The 20,046-nt window shown below is 34.3% G+C and overlaps 1 non-coding gene and 1 pseudogene across 3 annotated transcripts; both read left to right on the forward strand.

Moving 5' to 3' along the window:
* The first annotated feature begins 433 nt into the window (after positions 1-433).
* LOC114324122 (uncharacterized) lies at positions 434-9,133 on the forward strand. Of its 2 annotated transcripts, none has more exons than XR_014344902.1 (2): positions 434-647; positions 8,294-9,133. It is a non-coding gene; the product is annotated as an uncharacterized LOC114324122 (transcript). The 2 variants fall into 2 exon arrangements; XR_014344901.1 differs by having other exon boundaries at positions 440-647; positions 8,280-9,133.
* Positions 9,134-16,072: 6,939 nt separating this feature from the next.
* LOC114324123 (flavonoid 3'-monooxygenase CYP75B137-like) lies at positions 16,073-19,895 on the forward strand (annotated as a pseudogene). The gene is made up of 2 exons (XR_014344903.1): positions 16,073-17,161; positions 19,038-19,895. The product of XR_014344903.1 is annotated as a flavonoid 3'-monooxygenase CYP75B137-like (transcript).
* The last annotated feature ends 151 nt before the right edge of the window (positions 19,896-20,046 follow it).

Consider the following 20,046-nt stretch of genomic DNA (forward strand, 5'->3'; position numbering starts at 1 on the left):
GATTGGCAGGGTGAGGAAACCCAATCCCCATTAGGTACCATGAGTGGTACTACAAAAAATGTACCAATTGGAATCGGGCCACAGTCACGGGGTGCAATAGAAAATTGGGGACATAATTTAGCTATGAAACACGGGTATTCTAAAAATATTGCCGTATAAGTACCGGGTACTTACTGAGTGCGGGTATGCATACCTGTACAGCTGCAAGAGTACCGGGTATGCCAAAAATGCACCGGGTACGTTTTATATGGTTAGTATAGTAATGGGTACGCCATGAGTATGTCATGTGTACATTTTTGGTACTCTGAGGTAAAAAAAAACAAAATTTTTTATAAATTAAAGGGTACTGGAGTAATTTTTTGTGTCTATTTTAAAAAATTATAAAAATCTAGGGTTCTTTTGTAATAAATAAAACAAGAAACCACATAAAATTAGGGTTCTATATTCTATCATTCGATCATCTCATTTCCTTCCGAAATACACCAAGACTGAAGAACTTTGAAGGTGCTAGGGTTCCATGTCTATCCGATCATCTCCTTCCAGAAATACTCCCAAGAGAGTCTGACGAACACTTCGAAGGTGCGATTGAAAGGTTTAATCGAAGGTGCTGCTGATTGATTCTCTCCTTCGAAGGTGCGATTGAAGAGGTAAGTTCATCTTCGATTCTTCCCCCTCTTCTTCTTCGATTCTTCATCCTCTTTCTTTCATATTTTCTGTCCAGATTTTGTGCTGTTTCTTCGCAGCAAACGATCGATTCTTCTCTTCTCTTTGATTTTCTCTTTCTTTGACCCTCCTTCTTCTTCTTCTTCATTTTTCTTGAACTCTTTTTTTTTTCTTATATATGTCTAGATTTTTGAACTAAGATCTGTCCTATTTTTTCCCCCTGATATATGTCATATATATATGCAATATGATATTTGTTACTGGAATATATATTTTATTCAATATATGCAATATATTAGATCTGTCCAATTTTTTTTCTGATATATGTCCAGATTTGATGGGACTTAAGGCTTGGTTTGGTTTGGTTTATATGTCCAGATTTCTTGAACTAAGATCTGTCCTGATTTTTTTTTCCTGATATATGTCATATATATATGTAATATATGTCCAGATTCCTTTGTTGTTGTTGGCATTGTTGAATTGAAATATATTAATATTTGTCTTTTAGTTTGTAGTTCTTTTTTAGTTTTGATATTTAATCGTAATTTGTAGGTTGGATCCTTTAACCATAATTATAAAATAAAAAAAATATCGGCGTTTCGCAGCCGTGCCCGTATCATACTTTTTTTGAGTTTTGCCGTATCTGCGTACCTGCACTCGTACCTATACCGTACTCGTACTCGCACCCGTGCTTCCTAGGAATTTAGAAACTGGTGCGCCCCGACCCCGACCCCAACTTGTTCTCATTCCTAACAATTAGCAAAGAATTGAAACTGACTGTTCTTATTATAAACCACACCAAACTGTTGTGCATTCTGGCTATTCGGTGCTGTGTAGTTTAATTGGTTTAGTCATTTTGAAATTAGACCTGTTTTAAAGGAACAACCAATCAACACATCATGCAGAACATAAAGCTATAGTTAGTACTCAGTTTCCCTGTTTCAAATATTTGAGCTGTGATCGGATTAGTAGTGATGCTGCGAATATATTTTGATCCTCTCATTTAGATAAAGAAAGTAAAACCCTCTCATTTGTCAGCTTTCTTGTTTTGTAATCTCCTTCTGTTGCAATATTAGCTTTTTGGTTTGTATAAAATGGTTTAACGAATAATAAGAGACATTGACACTGTACAAAAAATATTGAAACCTCCCAAATCACAAACCCAAAGCAAAAACACTTCCACCTATACGATGTTATGCAGGCTCACATTCACAACCACTCATATAGAATGAAAGTTTCTTATAAGCATTTAGGGTCGTTTTATAGAAAACACTTTTTGTATTTGTTGGGGGGAAGTTAAACAAACAAACATAACACATTACTGAATCCTCTTCTATATTTCTTTTACTATTTATTTTGAAAAGGGTGCAGTGTGGGGAGTTATAAAGAAACCTCTCTGCAATTTTTATTTTTTTTTTTAAATTTTATTTTGAAATGCTCATGTTTCAACTTTTTAAAGCATTCCTATTAAAAATACAGTTATTACGTTATTTCCTGCCTAGGCTATCCACAATTCTTCTCTTACCTCGTATATTTTTGTCACACTTACTGATACAATACAAGTCCCGCTAAAACTTACAACTTCACTCATGTCTCAAAATCAACTTAGCAAGCTTTAATATCAATTACTTTGGGCTGGCAAATGAATGCTTCTTAAAAATTATTTACACAACCAATTATATTAATGAAATGGTAAGTCACCCTCTTCTTGCCCAAAGGAAAAGTCACCTAGCTAAGATGTTATTTGATACCCTTAGGCCACATTTGATTTGTGATAAAGGGCAGGATTGGATCAAATAATCCCAGGTTAAAATAATACTGCATTTGGTTTGAACTTTGTAATCTGGGATAACTAATCCTATGCATTACTTTTCTCCCACATATGATTATTTATCCCATGAAGAAGGGTGGACAACTAATCCAGGAAAACACTTTTGTGGCCAAATTCCAAAAATCCCCTGCTCGAAATAAGTTAATCCCAAGGCCACTTTATTCGACTATCCTGTTTGTGAATCAAACGTGCCCTTAATCTACTGAAGGGGATACATTGTATAACAACTGCATCTTCACAATAACACATACACAGAGAGAGAGAGAGAGAGAGAGAGAGAGAGAGAGAGAGAGAGAGAGAGAGAGAGAGAGAGGACAAATATTATGCTAGCATCATAGCCAATATATCTTTTTTTCTTCACAAAAGCTGCTAGTATACCAAACCCCTAAATTATTTGACCTATGAAACCTTAGTCTTAGCCTTAAATAAATGGGATAACGAATTTGACTACTTATCAACTTTTATTAATTTACTAGATACACAATGAAGTAAAAAAAAATTTAAATACACATACAAAACAACCTTGCATAGAGCCCAATTTCATGGATCAACTATCTAATAGGAGGTTCTATGACAAATTACACATATAAGGAGCTGAAAAGACATGGGAACTTATCTATGTTTCCCAACCTCATATTCAGCCTGATCCTCAAAGAAACGGCTATAAATGAATGAAGATCAAATTTCCCAGTAACAGTTACCATCAACTATGATGCTCATGAAGGCCGTAATTTAACTCCATATCATATTATTAACACCAGAAAACTTTTAATTTTATCTAGCTTTACCTATTTTTGTTACTAATTAAACATTTTCATATGAAAGTGCAAAACGTTATCTTACTGTTAGTTTCTCAAGATTATGTATTATTTCAGCTAAAGTTTGAAAATATGAAGCTGGGTTAAGGGTCCGAGGTTATCAGGACATCCTATTATATCATAAACACATAAAAATAATAATAATAAAACATAACCATAATTTCTCTATGATAATTTCAAAAGGACTTTACCTATGCAATTGTTACTTTCTCCCCCCACAAAGCTAGGAAGCAATAAACTATCCTTAGATCTCTTAAATTTCATCAACAAATTCTATAAAAAAACTAAACCTAGAAATGCATAAAAAACTAAACATAGAAATGTGAGCAATTCAAGAAAATTTATCAAAATGTAAAACTATGATCTCTCAAATGTGATAGAGAATTAATAAATTTGGTACAACATGGACATTCTCGATACGTGCAAATACATTGCATATGGGAGGGAGAGAGAGAGAGAGGATGGACTTGGTGAAGAGTGATGATCGTTGAGAAATTGAAGTGTGAAATTCCCAAATTGGAACTTTTTGGGTTGTAATCAGTCGAACGATTGAAGTGTTTGTTGGACCCTCGCTTTTGCGTTTTTTTCTTGTATGCGAGGTAATAGGTAGTCCGGTCCAAGATTAGACCGTGATGGATTGAACTGGTCTCCGGTTCAAACGTATCTAATTTTATCCGGAACGGTTTAATGGGAGTTCAAAACCAGAACCCGGACCCGTTTACGGTCCAAACGCCAAACCCGTTTATGACATTGATCGACTCCCTTCAACTATAATCAGCTTGTTTGGTTTGGATTTTTAGGATTCAATTTTTAGAAAATGAAATTTTTTTGTTTTTACTGAATTTTTTTAATATTCTAAGCAATTTTTTTAATATTCTAAGCAATTTTTTTAGATACACCTAACATAAATACATTTAAAAAGTATAATATTTGTGAAAAAAATCTGTAAAAAATTCACTAAATACCAAAAATACAAAAAAAAAAAAGAAAATTCAGTACATTTTTCGTATTCTTGTATATTTATTGATTTGTTTAAATATTTTTTTACAAATATTTTGGGTTCGTTTGGTTTGTATTTCTAAAAAATTTTTGGGAAATTTTCTCTACAAATAAGTTTTTAAAAGTAATCAAACCAAACAAATTTTCCCAAAAAAAATTCTCAAAACTTGTAAACCAAACAAGTTTTCCAAACAAATCTCTCTCTCACACACATCAAATCAATTACTTTTTTCAAAACTCTCTTTCAAAATAATTTTTCAAAACATCTTTTGAAAAAAACCAAACCAAACAACTTTTCGTACTTTTTATCTCTAAAACATATCTCTCAAACACAAACCAAACATACCCTTTACTTTTTAAATACATCTAAGTAAGGTACATCTAAAAAATTAAAAAAAGTTACTTAAAATTTTAAAAATATTCACTAAAAAAAAAAAAATCAATTTTCAAAAAATTGAATCCAAAAAATTAAACCAAACACACTAAGTGGGTATTTGGAAAGTGGGTTTTTATGTAGGTTTTTTTAGTTGTAGGATATTATTTGATAAAAAAATTTTAGTGTTTGGAAAGATAGTTGGGTTTTTTTGTGGTTGGATGTGATATTTGTAAGAGAAAAAGTAAAATGATTATGGGGTTGGATGTGATATTTTGTTTGGATTTGTTTTTTTTTTTATTTTGCAAAAACTTTGTCTTTTAGTGAAAAAAATAAAAAAAAACCCAAACCCAAATCTTGCCAAACACCGGCTAAATCTTATTTCATTTAGTAATTTTTAACTATTTTTGGCGGTGATATAATATTATAATTAATAGGTCCAAATGTACGATTAAGTTGTGTACCCAATTGCATCTCTAATTCTATCTCAAAAATTATCTCTAATTTTTTCATCAAATTAACACTGGGTTTGATTGAAGAATTTGGGGAATGATTTGGAAAAGAAAAGAGAAAAGATATGTGAAATATAGGTACTATTTTATTTATATTTTTATCTGTGCTATGTAGTACCATATTATAAAGTGAACACCTTTGTTGGTGTTAACTCAAAATTATCCAAATAAAAACATGTTTTGATAAATTCTATTGTTTCAACTTGATTTGCTGTTCCTATTTCCTAATAATGTTTCAATTCCAAAATTATCCAAATAAAAACATGTCTTAATAAATTCTATTGTTTCAACTTGATTTGTTGTTCCTATTTCCTATTAATGTTTTAGATTCAATCTTATGTGCACGAGCATGCGCATGCATATTTTTATATACATAGAATAAAATTTTCTTTTATTCTAGAGTCAGTATTCAGTATGAATATGCATATCCTTGCTGTATTGTCATGGATGGTCGTAATTTTATGGACAAATTTAAATTAGGTTATTCGAGCTTTTTGTGGTTACATGTACATGTGTATGTGTGTTTAATTCAGTGCGTTGAAACTGGATATAATTTATAACTTTAGATCATTTACACTGCTATCAAGCTTTCACTTATCCAGTTGTCTACTTGTCTTGAGAACATTCTTTCAAGGATGAATGATCCCCACTTGCATCCTAAAACCACTTTGAGTACCTGTGAAGCATGGTTTGGTCATTTTTGGAGTCCTGTTGCTTGAGTGGCATTCATTTCTTCTAGGCCAGCTAATGTCAAACTACTTTTAGCCTAGTTATTTGACAAAGTGTAGGCCTCTTCTTTGTATAAATGCCAATTTTCAAAATTTTGCGGAAATATCCTGATGTAGTGATATTCAGGATGCAATTGTGGATGACACTGCAGATCCCAATCTGAATTTGGACCATTTTTTGGGTAGGGAAGTGTAGGAAGGTTCAGTGGTTGGGGGAGGTTATTTGATTTTGAATATCAGGAAGATGTGTTCGCTGATTATGAGAATGGAATTGTGAGTGAGACAGACTTCTTATGTAGTGGAAGGATTTGAGGCATTATATCCTTTCAATTGTACCCTGATAGCTAGGATTTTTTTCTTAGAATAAGGGACAGGGTGGAGCATTGGAAGGGCATGGAAAATTGCGAACACCTAGACCACTGTTGTTAAAAGCGTGCCTAGGCACAAGGCACAGCAAGGCCCACGGGGTGTGCCTAAAGGGGACCAAGGCGAGGCGCATTTGATGAGTCACGTGCCTTGGATATGACTTGGACCAGGTGCAGCGAGGCTCAAGGCGCGAGCCTAAGGGCTTTTTTTTGTTTCTTCTTCTTTCTGACCTAACGGCTGTGATCTGTGTAGGAGAGGTTCCAACCACACAGGATTGCAACTCATACAATACAACACAACCCAACCGGAATCAGTATACGACTCAAATCCCTGATCTATCGAAGAAGAAATCTGTGTCGTCTCTTGCTCTCTTGACTTCGACTGGGCTCCTCTGTCGACTTCGAATCCCTAATCCTTAGTCAGTGCTTCTTCTTCTTCTTTGACTTCAACTGGTTGCTTTTTTTTTTTTTTTTTTTTTTTTTTTTTTTTTTCTTCTTCGCTGCTTCGCTGGTTGTTTCTTCTTCGCTGTGTCATCTCTTTCTCTTCTTCTTCTCCTCCTCCTCCTTTCCATTCTTCGCTGTGTCGACTTGCTCGGTTTTTTTGTTTTTTTTGCTTCTTCAACTTCAATTCTCTCTCTCTCTCTCTCTCTCTCTCTTTTCTTCTTCTTCTTCTTCTTCTGCTTCTTCCTTGCTCTCTCTTCTTCTTCTTCTTCTTTGCTCTCGCTTTTTTTTTTCTTGCTTCGATTTCGACTCTCTCTCTCTCTCTCTCTCTCTCTCTCCTTCTTCTTCTTCTTCTTCTTCTTCTTCTTCTTCTTTTATTTTTATTTTTTATTTTTAATTATGAAATATGTGAGTATGTCCTTTTTTAATTAAGCTAACTTGTGTATTTATTGTGGATGTTGTCTCTCTATTTTATAATTGTTTCTGTTGCTGTTTCGTTTGTGTATACTTGTTACCGAACTTAGATTAACATTTTGTTTTAAATTTTTATTTTATTTTTTTTGTGATGGTTAATGTATAACTTCAATTTGCCAAATTTTTGGTGAAAGAGTAGAACAGAGTCTCTTCTTATGCTTGTCTTGTTTTTTTTTTTTTTTTTTCCTTTCAATTATGCCTTTGTTTTGAGTTGAGTCTCTGTTAAAAAAAAATACAAATAATTAATTCATCACATCACACATTACATTTTACTGATTACTTTTTATTCTATAATTTGTCTTGATTACTTTTTATTGTAAAAAAATTGTCTTAGTACTATGAATGATTAGTTTATGTTAATTTATCTATTTTTTACTAAGACTATGGGTCTTGCTTCAATAAAGCCTGCGCCTCGCCTTGCGCCTTGCGCCTTGCGCCTTGCGCCTTGCGCCTTGCGCGTAGGCTCCAAGAGACCTTCAGCGCCTTCGTGCATCTTGAGCCTTTAAAAACACTAACCTAGACCACCTTATTAATCACTCCTACTAGCTTCTAATTGATTTAACTTTAATCAAATTCTAGAGTTTGGAATTCTGTTTCTCTCATTGAATGGAATCTCAACCTCCATGCCCATCGTGCCACGCTTATTATGCATTCTTGACCTTCTACAGCTTCTAGTTGGTAGTTGGCATTCAGTGGTCAGTAGTATCCCTAAACACAACCATCTTTAGGTTGTTGTCTCTCTTTGCAAGGAGTGGAATTGTGTCAGGAATTGAGGCTAGCCACTAGTACATCCAAATTGTACAGAAGATTCTGCTCAGGTTGATTTGGTTGGCTATAGCATTCTGTTGTATCCTAAGGTTTTGGACTCTCTGACAGCCTCTTGATCTCATCAAAGATATTACTGTTATTCAAATCCATCGATTAATTTTTTCCAACATTTGTATGCTATGTTCGTCTCATCTTATCAAGAGCCCTCATATTTGCCCTTCCTCCTGTCTCATTCTTTGATGTTCAAAGTTGTAATAATGACTCAGCCTCGACTTTGTTGCTGATTTTGGTTATTTGATCACTTCAGTGAATATTTTTCAGGTAAGTTGTCTGAAACCTTCTATATAATGGGTGAATCTTTTACGATTCAGATTAGCAGCAACTTAGTCAAACAGCTTGCAGATGACGGTGAGAAGTCGAAGAAAAAAACAAAAAGATCCAAAACTAAGATACCACGGGAACCCCAACAATCCCAAACTAAGGCACATCAGAAGCAGATTTCTGGTGATTCCGAAATACCCAAACGGACTGCTCCGGTCAGTTGGCCTGTTCAGCCTCCAATATTCATGCCCTTATCCCCGCCTCCACATTCTTCCAGTGCAGAGTTAGATGCCATCCGTTCTGCCGTTCAAGAAAGCGAGAAAGTTTTGGAGAAGTTGCAGAAGCAGGGGGAGGTGATGGTGCAGGAAGTAACTCAGAGAGCTAAGGATCTCCATGACAAGGAGTTCAAGCTTCCAACCCAGAAGCCACTGCCCTGTTTGATGGAGAAAAATGCTTGTTTTGAGTGCTACAAGGAAAACGACAAGAACCCCCTGAAATGTGCCGATGCAGTAAAAAACTATAAAGATTGCATTCACAGAGACAGACAGACAGCAAGTTAGAGCACAGCCAAGTAAGCTGCTTAAAATTTTGAATCTATATACCATGTACAAGCTAATTGCTAGTTTTGAGTAAAACTGGGATTTTTGCAGTGATAATAAACCAAAAACTGTCAGTTCCCATGCTTGGGGCTATTGCGGCCACCATTAGATTTTTTTCTCTTGTTTTTTCATCTCCGAAATATGTTCTCATTCACAGATGTAAGCCAAGTGGCTTTTGCCCATTGAATATTTTTCAGAATTATATGAGCCATTTGATGCCAAACATGCCATTTGACTGCAAGTTGTTTTCATTTGTCTAAAGCTTTTTGCTCTTACAGTAAATTTCAAATTAATTAGTAGTATACATAACTATGCTACTGTTGAATTTATTGCAGGCTGTGGTATATATTTGGTTGGGTTAAGTTGATTAATGATGATTTAATGAATTTAGACTCTGTTAAAATTTGCTTTCATTATTTATTTAATTAGGTCTCGTTTGAGAATAGATTATTTTTGTAACTTTTTGATTTTTTGGTTAAAATACGAGGTAAAAAAAATTGATGTTTGGAATAATTTTTTGATTTTTTACGAAAAGATGTGCAAAAAGTAAAGAGAAAAGAAAATTTTTAATTTTTTGGTATTAGGTTATAAGTTTTTTAATAATTTTTTAACTTTTAAGCTAAAATTGTTGCCTTGCAAACGAGGCCTTAGCAAAGAGAATATTTTTTGCAATACAATCGTGAGCCTGTGTTGAATATTTTTCGCATTATAATTGGATTATGTAAAGAAGTAATTATGATTATGAGGACTTTTTTTGTTCCTTTTTAAACTCATTTTTTGTTACGGTTATGTTACATGTATTAATTAGTGTATTAATTAATGTATTAACACTAGTTATGACATTATTATTAGGCTCACTCATTAATTACATTATAAATTTTAAAAATTTCTTAAATTATGTCATATAATTAATTGGTATACTAATTAATATATTAATTGATACATAATACTATTATATTTTTTTGTTAATTTTGAATCCCCACAAGTCTCTTCAACTAGCAACTTAATATTGTGTTTGGTTGAGAGTTTTGGAAGGAGATTTATAAAGAAAAAAAAATATATATATATGTAAAATTAAGTAAAACATAAGTATGTTTTATTTTATTTTAAATTTTTTATTAAATCTCTTCTCACACCTTTCAATTAAACACATCCCAAAAGAAAAGAGGAGCCAACGCATTGTAGCTCCACCAAAGCATTGTAGGTTCCATCTCTCCACTACGAACAAAACTGTTCCCACACCAACATCACCTTCAAATCTAATCCCACTATTTGGAAGATCGGTTGTGATTTGAGACTCCCTTAATCACCAACCCCCCACCATCCCCCCCGACGTGTGGCGGGTGGTGATTGGAGGAAAAAAAAAAATTAAAACTGGCCAATCAGAAAAGAGAGGGAGTCAAAGGAGTAGGGGAAAAGAGGTCTTAATCATTTTTCTTGAAAGATTCACTTGTTAAATCAAAGGAAAAAGACCCAGACCCCCTTTTCCCTCCCCACCCGTTGACCTCTCTTTCTCTCATTGGTCAGGTTTTTTTTTTTTTTTTTCTCCAATCACCACCCACCACGTGTGTGTGAGTGTGGTGGGGGTGGTGATTGGAGGAAGTCTCCATCAAAGCTCTAAATCAAACGTGCCCATAATTTGGAGAAGTTATTTGTTGTTCTCGGGCACAATGACGTGGTGCCCAGGTATCTTCTGATTGGCAGAGGGGTGGAGTTTATAATTTTATATTGAGTGTTTGAGAAATATAAAGAGACATGAATATTTGTGATTAGCTTAAGACATGATCACGCAATATCTCAGGACCAATTAATAATTTTTTCATAATCTAATACTTTGGACCCGTTTGAAAATTAATTATTTTAATTAATTTTTTAACTTTTTATAAAAATATATATATATATATATATATATATATATAAAATAATAAATAGAGTGATATGATAATTTATAATTAGACTTTTGAACTATTTTATTCCCTTCCCAAATTTGGCTTCTTTTTCTTTTTTTAATTGAGAGAAGTGTTATGTTGTTCATGTAAAAGACATGTATTTTTATTATTTCAAAATTCTAAAACAATCACCTTCAAATAATTAATAATAATTAATTAATTAAAATAAAATTTAACATGAAGGGAATTAGATAATTAAAATTTTAAATGTTTAATATTTTTTACCGTACATTTTTTCATAAAAATTGTTAATAGTGTTCTCGTTAATAAGCTTTCAATTATAAAAATGGGTAAATTATATTAACCTCTTTTAAAGTTTGAAAAAAATACAGCAAGTTTTATAATTTTGACATAATTTTATTAATCTTTCTTTTAGTAAGATTGAATAGACTAAAATTAATGTAGATAATATGAAGACACAAAGATACACAAGGTAAAATATACATTTCAATATAAAAAAGATAATAATATTATTTTTTATTTATACAACTGGTGATATTGCATTTTGTTTGGCTTTCTAAGGCTACTAACAAATTTCAAATGAAAAGAATATCAAGTGTTATATGAATTAAAATTTTAAGAGAACTTAATATAATTATGTCAAATTTATAAGATTTATTGTATTTTTTAAAATTTTAATGGAGGTTAGTGTAATTACCTAAATAAAAATGATTTTCTCTCATGGAAATGGGATATGCTGACGAAAACAGGAAAAGTGTCGCAAAAGTGTCGCGTGGTGAGCACGTGATAGCCGAGACAATTTCCACACACTCGCATCGCAGTCCTCGTCCTTGGCAATCGGTTTGACGAAGAGTGAACCGATTAAACAAGGGGAATTACATCTCAGTGGGTAGAAATTTTTTTTTTTACACAACATGGAGAGGTGCTTATTACTTGCACCTTTATCGCTTTTCACTTGCATTTCATCACAAAATTATTTATACCTCATATGTCTTTGTAATTTTTTTTTTTATCCTACCATGCAGTAATTCCCCCATTAAACTAACACAATATTTTTCATTTCCTCGTATATCTCCATCACGGATCTCCTTCTCTTAGTCCATAGTTCCAGTTCTAACCGATCTGATCATTACAGAAACCCTCTCTCTAATCAGGTATTCTCTCCTTCTTTCTCTCTCTCTCATATAATATACATGTACTACATGTGTGTATAATATTACTGTGTTCTCATCTCCATTTATGATCTCTATAATCATTCATTGCACTGATTTTATCTTTAATTTGTTTGCTCTTGATGAATGGTATTTGGTTGAATCTGTTTTGTGCACTCTGATCTTATTTAGGCCAATGAAAATGTGGATTATTTAGAGCATAGGTTGATTTTTTTAGACAAGTAGTTATTAGTTGACCTATGATGAATTTGCTCCCAAATATGATCAAGATGTCGAGTTTGACACATTGGTGAACTCACCAATACACAAACCCTTGGACACTATAATTGTGTACACAACAAAACATCTTACAACTTCTCACACTTAAGACTCAATGACAATGATGTGACACTAGCTCACCACTTTGCTGAGCAAAATTATTGATTAATTCAAGAGTAGGACACATCTCTTGCATTCCGAAACGAAACACCTGAGTGAATGGATCCTAACAATGAGCAATAGCATAAAGGAATGGAAAACAAAGAGAAGTATGACTCAAAGAGAAAATAGCATTTTTGTCGAAACCGTTGAAATTTACCTTTTTCGTGCCGTCCAAAGTAGTCATTCAGTCCTTGAGCCTATTGCCAAGCAAAATCTCTATCTTTAGAGCAAAATATCAAAAGTTAATTGTTCTGTCAAGAAAACAGTGAGAGGGCACCTTTTATAGATATTGGAAATGGGTGAGTGCATGCCAGTTGTATCCCACTGCCCAGTTGCCCTCACTTAGATCCGACCGTGTGTATTCAGACCCGGCCGGATCTCAATTCCTACCAAGCAGAGCAGCAAATACAAAGGCAATGAATCTCAGCTCTGTGTCTCAAGCTCCTATTTTGAGTCTTGTCTAGGTTCCAATAAGTGTAAATAAGTGTGTTTAGGTTGTTTTTATTTTGTTTTTCTTTTGTTGAGTTGTATTTTGCATTTTGATTGGTTATATGCTCTTTATTCGGTTTAGAACACAATGCAATCATTCGCAATTTCAATTTTAAACAATCTGAGAGAGCTAGTCATATTTGATCAATTGATAAATTAGAGTTTGCTTTTGCTTTTACACTGAATCTCTAAATTGAAAAATCACAATGCAGGTTTTCTATTGAGCTGTTATTTGGAAATGAAAAGCGAAATAATAATAATACATGCATGGTGAAAATAAGGGGAAAAAAAATAAAGACAAAAAAGGTACCAATGATAAATTCCCATTAAAAACTATACATGAAGCATTGAAGCTTACTGTTGTTTACATTCAATAAGTGTAAAAAGTAGAAATAAATCTCATTTTTGTTTGAAAGCTGAACCCGTTCACATCTTTTTGCATAATGTTTAAATTAAACCTTGCACAAAATTTGGTAGATTAATATAGGGACTACCAAATGGAAGGAGGGTTCTGTTTAAAAAAAGAAAAAGAAAAAAGAATTTGATTTGTTTGAGAAGATCTAAATAAATGTATTTTTTAACTTTTTACGAAAAGATGTGTAGAAAAATAGAAAGTTGATATAAACCAAAAAAGACAAAAAGATAAAAAGTGTACTCATGTGGTATACCCATGTTGGCTTTTTGGCTTTCGAAGGTTATTATTGTAATTGTGAGCGTATCAATAAGGATCAATCAGTCCTTACAGAAAATTAATTGCCAACTAATTATCAGACGATTGTGTTTTAGTTCTTTCAGCCTCAATGAAGAGGACTTTTACTGGTAGCTTGATTTAGGAGAATTAAGCAAACAACAATCAAATGAAGAACAATTGAAGCATTTCATTAAAATGAAAAACTTACAATGATCCAATTCAGCCTCGTAGAGGTTTACAGCAACAGTCTACTTGAAACTAGTCTTAGGAATGAAGTGCAGTGCAGGAATTTTAAAGTACAGAAATGTAAAGAACATGAAATGTAAAACTGGAAAGAAATAAAGTAGAATAAAACTGGTTCTTTGGATCTGAGTCTGGGGCTTTTTTCTAGGGCCTTCTCTGCTATTTATACTTCTCAAGGATGACCATTGAACTGCACTTCTAACCGTCGAATCGTTCCTCCATGATCGTTGATCATGTTGCTTTATAGTTAGCTCCACTATGCCATCACTTGCAGTTAGGCTTCCCTTTTGATTTTGAATTTAAATGTGAGTAACTGTTGAAGCCACATCACTTTGCATCTCTTTGCTGATCCAGTGCTACGCAGATCTTGTAAGAACCAATATTAACTGTCACATGTACGATCACAATCGAAAACTTGAATAGTCTTCCCGTATTGCCCTTATTTTGCCACGCGTCGAATCGCAATTGGCTTATACAAAATATGTAGCCAACATTACCCCCGCACTAATATACCCAATATTTGGTGATATTAGTGGATCAAGGTCTTTTATCCACGTCTTAGAACGTGCATGGCTTTGCATTCTTCTAGAAATGCAACCGTCATTTATCATTTGCATTAAATTCTCTTTTAATCTTTTGAACATTCCTACTACCTTAGTATTCGAACAGACTGATACATCTTTTATGGCCAAACCAATTCTCTCTTCTATTGATCGAGTATACGAAGAGTCATCTGATGATGTTGTTCTTCCTCGAAAGAACCTTCATGCATTGATTAGCCACCTTTCTATATTCAAGTTATGGAAGCTTTTGCAAATTAGCAACCCTTGGACTACGAACACACTGTCCACAATTCTTTGATTCAGAAATTTGCAAATATGGACATGGGAAGTTCTTCTTCTAATCCACAATCTTCTGCATGAGATGAGGCTGTGGCTTCTTCTTTCTCTGGGGCTTCTAGTTGAAGAAGCTAGTCGGAACCTGATGCATGTGAGTTAAGGGAACGAGTTAATCATCACTTTGTCGAGTTCACTAATCCCCTAGAATTCCCTTCTGATGCTCGAAGTTCGGTGGTTTATCCTTACGTGCCTATTGACCGCCGACGTAGTTTAGAGGACAATCTGCTTGTAGCATGGTACACATCCTCCATGCCTACAAAGACAGTACAAGCTACCCGACGCCCAGAAGAGGCACAAGGGTATAACCCATCGTTCTTAGCCCAGAAGACGAGGCTTTGCTCTTCTGACTGGCTTGATTGTGTTAATGCCCCTCAGTTTCCTCATTCTTTTGAAATGGAAACCTCTATACCTCCTTATCCGCAAAATACCTGCTGGACAGAGAGACTGAGACTTACCCTCTCTGTGGGCAAGGTTTTTCCTGCTCCTCTTTCTTCTGGCTTAACTCCATACCTCCCTTATTTGTCTTTTCATTTAACTCAATTTGGTTCTCTTTTGAGCTTTACTTCTTTTTCCCTCCTAAGAAAATTCCACCTGTTGCTTCATCTTCGATGGTGGCTGATTTCTATATAGAGGGTACTGGTAGCTCTCCAATCCATCATCCATTATCTTTGCCTAGCTCTAGTCCTTCTTCCCTTGGCCTATTGGTGGCCAGAACTATAGAGAGTGCTGAAAATGCTCCATCCACATCTCCTATTCCTATGCAGTCTTTTCTTCTTTCCACCAAAGCTCTTTCTGCACCTCTCATGTCCATGGATGAGGTGGACATCTTCGAAGCTAGACTAGCTAGTCTCTTCGACATACCTTCTACCTCTCCAATGGCTAGCAATGAGATTGAGCCATTAGTTCTGGCTGATTCTCTGCTAGATATTTTTGAGAGCTCTTCCACCAGCAGTAAAACTTCCTTGCCTCCGATAAACTTGAACAGCTGTCTGGAGCTGCTGACATCCTTTTCGAAGGTCCCTTTCGAAGCCTTACAGAGGCCAATAATAAGAAATGGCTTCCTCCAGTGCTGCAAGATTGTTGAGCAATCCGGCATGGCTGTCTCAGGTTATTTGTCTCAGGCAGCAGCTACTATAGATTTTTACATCAACATCTGTCATGCTGCTAAGGCTGCAGAGGAGAAGTTACTGAGAGATTAGAGTTTTGTTTCTAAAGTTCATGCTGAAGTGTCAGAACTGAAAGAACAACATTCCTCTGTCTCTCAATTTCAAGCTCAACTGTTGGAAAAGAAGGCTCAACTTTAGGAAGAATTATCAGCAGTTAACCAAGCTTTGAATCGGACTACCACCAAGCTGCAAATCACTAATCAAGAGCTAGCTGATCGAAAGGAAGAAATGACTACAGCCATTCAATTGTTTCCATCCTTCAAAGGCACCACAAGCACAACCAACCATTTCCATCATCCCACACCATGCTTCAAAAGCTAACCTCCTTCTTCTCTGAAACCTATTCATGGTGGTTTCAAACCGCCGCCACCACCACCACCTCCTCCCTCCCTCTCCTCCTCACCGCCACCCTCCTCCTCATTCTCTCCCTCTCCTGGTTCTTATACCTCAAACCTACAACCCTTAACCCCCCACTCCCACCAGGCCCTCTCGGCCTCCTAATCCTCGGCAGCCTCCCATTCCTCGACCCAGAACTCCATACCCACTTCTCCACCCTCTCTCAAACCCACGGCCCCATCCTCACTCTCCGCACCGGCACCAAAATCGGCATCGTAATCTCCTCCCCTTCCGTCTCCCGCCAAATCCTCAAAGACCATGATGTCACCTTCGCCAACCATGACGTCCCCGTCGCAGGTCGTGAGGCGGCGTATGGCAGCGCCGACATTGTCTGGACTTCGTACGGACCCGAGTGGCGGATGCTGAGAAAAGTATGTGTCCGCGAAATGCTCAGTAACGCCACCTTAGACTCCGTCTATGGCCTTCGCCGCTGCGAACTTCGGCGGACTATCCAGTACTTTTATAGTCGGGTCGGGTCGGGTTGAGGGTCAATGTTGGGGAGCAGATGTTTTTGACGATGATGAATGATAACGAATATGTTGTGGGGAGGGACGGTGAAGGGGGAGGAGAGGGGGAAGATGGAGGCGAAGTTCCGACAGGTGGTGGTGGAGATGACGGAGTTGTTGGGGAAGCCCAATTTGTCAGACTTTTTCCGGGTTTGGCCCGGTTTGATTTGCAGGGGATACAGAAGCAGATGAAGGGGTTGGCGAAGAGGTTTGATCGGATTTTCCAGAATATAATTGATCAACGGCTGAAAATGGACGATCACGAAAGTGGAACCGCCGAGGAGAGTGTAGATTTTTTACAATTTTTGTTGAAGCTGAAAGACGACGGAGACGCCAAAACGCCTCTCACCATCACCCACCTTAAAGCCTTGCTAATGGTATGTTAATATTCGGATATATTTTTGTCACTTTCGATTAAGTCAATTTTAACTATTAGTTTTATTTTTTATTTTAATTTAATCCATCTGATAATATATTATTGTTTATTATTATTATTATTTTATAAAAAATTATTACTAAATTAGTTAAGATTAACTCATGAAATTGAACAAACTTATGATATTATTCCTAAAAACCATAATATATATAATTTATGTATGTATTTTTTATTAAAATATTACTCTTTCTGTTCTAAAATAATAGTTATTTTTGAAGAATTTAATTTTTTTTTTGATAGTATGATTATTATATTTTAAAAATATTTTTTTTTTTTGAAATTACCCTTTGATAGTATATTTTTTAAAAAATATCAATTCTCATAATTGTACTTTTTGTGTTATTACTGAATTTGAAATAAGGGTAAAATAGTAAATTCATATTATTTTATTTCTTAATTTTTGAAAAGGAATTAATATTTTGAAATAATAAAAAATAAAATAAGGAACTAATATTTTAAGATAGAGAGTAGCAATTATAATTAATTAAACAAAATTGAAATAAATTATAAATCTAAAATCAAAATCAACTTAATTAAAATTATAAAACTAAAATGATACAATAATTAAGATACATAACTATGGACAATTTTAATTTGTCGTTAATTCTTTCTTCAAAGCCCGTGGGTGGGTCCACTATGGCCCTATTTTGATGGTTTAATCAATTTATTTTTTAGTTTGTCCTATTTAGATCACTTCATTTAATTAGTTAATTTTTTTAATAATAAAAATAAACCAAACTATCTATTTTTATTTTATTTTATTTATTGGCGTTTTAGATACATATTATCTCTTGACATTTGAAAAATTATATTAATTTTCTATCATTATAATTATTTAGGCGAAATAAAAACATTGAACGAATACATTTTTTTTTTTTGCTTTACTTTTTTTTTTAAAATATAATTTTTTATATTTTTTTACTAGGAGTTATATTGCCTTTTATATAAGCAGAGAAATAAGACTATTAACCAGATAGAATGAAAATCAAAAAGTGAAATGTAATTAAATCAAACTTTAGGTGATGTAACTTACCGAATTACTTTTGTGGATAATCTTGAGATGCAGTAAGTGTAGAACCTTTATTCAAAAAACATAAAAATAAAATTAGTGTATTCAATTATTTTGACATGTCTATTCATTATTAATATTGATGGCATATAGTCAACTCATAGAAGAAAATAGGTGGTGATACATATATCAATTAGTGCACTAATTAGTGTATTAATTAGTGTTATGTCATTATTATTGATTCCACCTATTATACAAATTATAAATATACAAAAATTCTAAAATTATGTCATATCATCTGTTAGTACACTAGTTAGTATACTAATTGGTACATATAGCACTATTCGAAGAAAATTGTTGTTATCTTACTAACTTTTTTAAAATTACTTTTTTATCACTATCTATGTAAATATTTATGATTGTCATATTTGAAAACAAATAATTTAAAATATAATGTTCTACAAAATAAATTGAATATGTATGGGATGAATTACATTTTATCCCCTTATCGTTTAATTCAAAAACACATTACCCTCTTCAAATTTAAATATGTACACATAACCTCCTTGTGTTTTGAGGTAAAGCGCATAATTTAACTCTGTTAATAATTTTTACACAAAATCAAATATTACCCTTATTTTTATTTTCAATTTCCTTACCCATGCCACTACTACCACAACTTTCAAAAAAATTATATTGTTATTATATTGAGAGGAATCATCAATTCAGTTCAGACATGAATAACATGATTGTCACAATTGTTCTAAATTTAGTATATTTTTGAAATGTGCTATGTTTTTTTGGACAGGACATGGTTGTCGGAAGAACAGACACAACATCAAACACAGTTGAGTTTGCCTTAGCCGAGATGATGAACAAGCCACAAGTTCTGAGAAAAGCCCAACAAGAAGTTGAGACAGTAGTCGGCAAAGACAACATAGTGGAAGAATCGCACATTCATAAATTACCCTACTTATACGCGGTGATGAAAGACACTCTACGCCTCCACCCTGCCCTCCCGCTCTTGGTGCTTCACTGCCCCACTGAGTCTTGCATTGTCGGAGGCTACACTGTTCCCAAAGGTGCTCGTGTATTTGTTAATGTGTGGGCTGTGCATAGAGACCCTTCAGTTTGGAAAAACCCGTTGGAGTTTGATCCAGAGCGATTTTTGGGGGATTCTAAGTGGGATTATAGTGGGAATGACTTTAATTATTTCCCATTTGGGTCTGGGAGAAGAATTTGTGCAGGGACTGCAATGGCGGAGAGGATGTTCATGTTTTCGCTTGCTTCGCTTGTGCACTCTTTTGATTGGAAATTGCCTGAAGGAGAGAAATTGGATTTGGAAGAGAAGTTTGGTATTGTGTTGAAGAAGAAGGTACCTCTTGTTGCAATCCCAACGCCGAGGTTATCTGACCCAATGCTATATGAGTAAAATCCAGAGAAGATTGTTACTAAAAAAAAGAAAATAAAATAAAAAGGTTCTGGTGGTTGATGTAGGTTCCATGTTTGGAATGAAAGTCCCAGGATGATGCAATTGCATGTTGTATTAATTACCCAAAAGTTGAGAACTTTATGTTCATTTTTTTTTTCCTAAATGAATTGCTGATTGTCCAATGCCTATGTAAACAGACTTTTCTTTCAAATCAATGAGCATTTCAAATACAAATGTGTAGTTAGACCATGTCACATTAGTTTGCTCAAAAAATGATAATAAAACTTGAAATTTGTGTTAAGCCAATCTTATCAGTTTTAGGAAAAGCTTGTTGCAGATTGTTTTCTTCAAACCATCTAAACTTGGTTCAGAGGTCTTTCCATCT

The sequence above is a fragment of the Camellia sinensis genome, chromosome 11 (genome assembly GCF_055761805.1).
Source record: "Camellia sinensis isolate YWXY chromosome 11, ASM5576180v1, whole genome shotgun sequence".
Taxonomy (NCBI): Eukaryota; Viridiplantae; Streptophyta; class Magnoliopsida; order Ericales; family Theaceae; genus Camellia; species Camellia sinensis.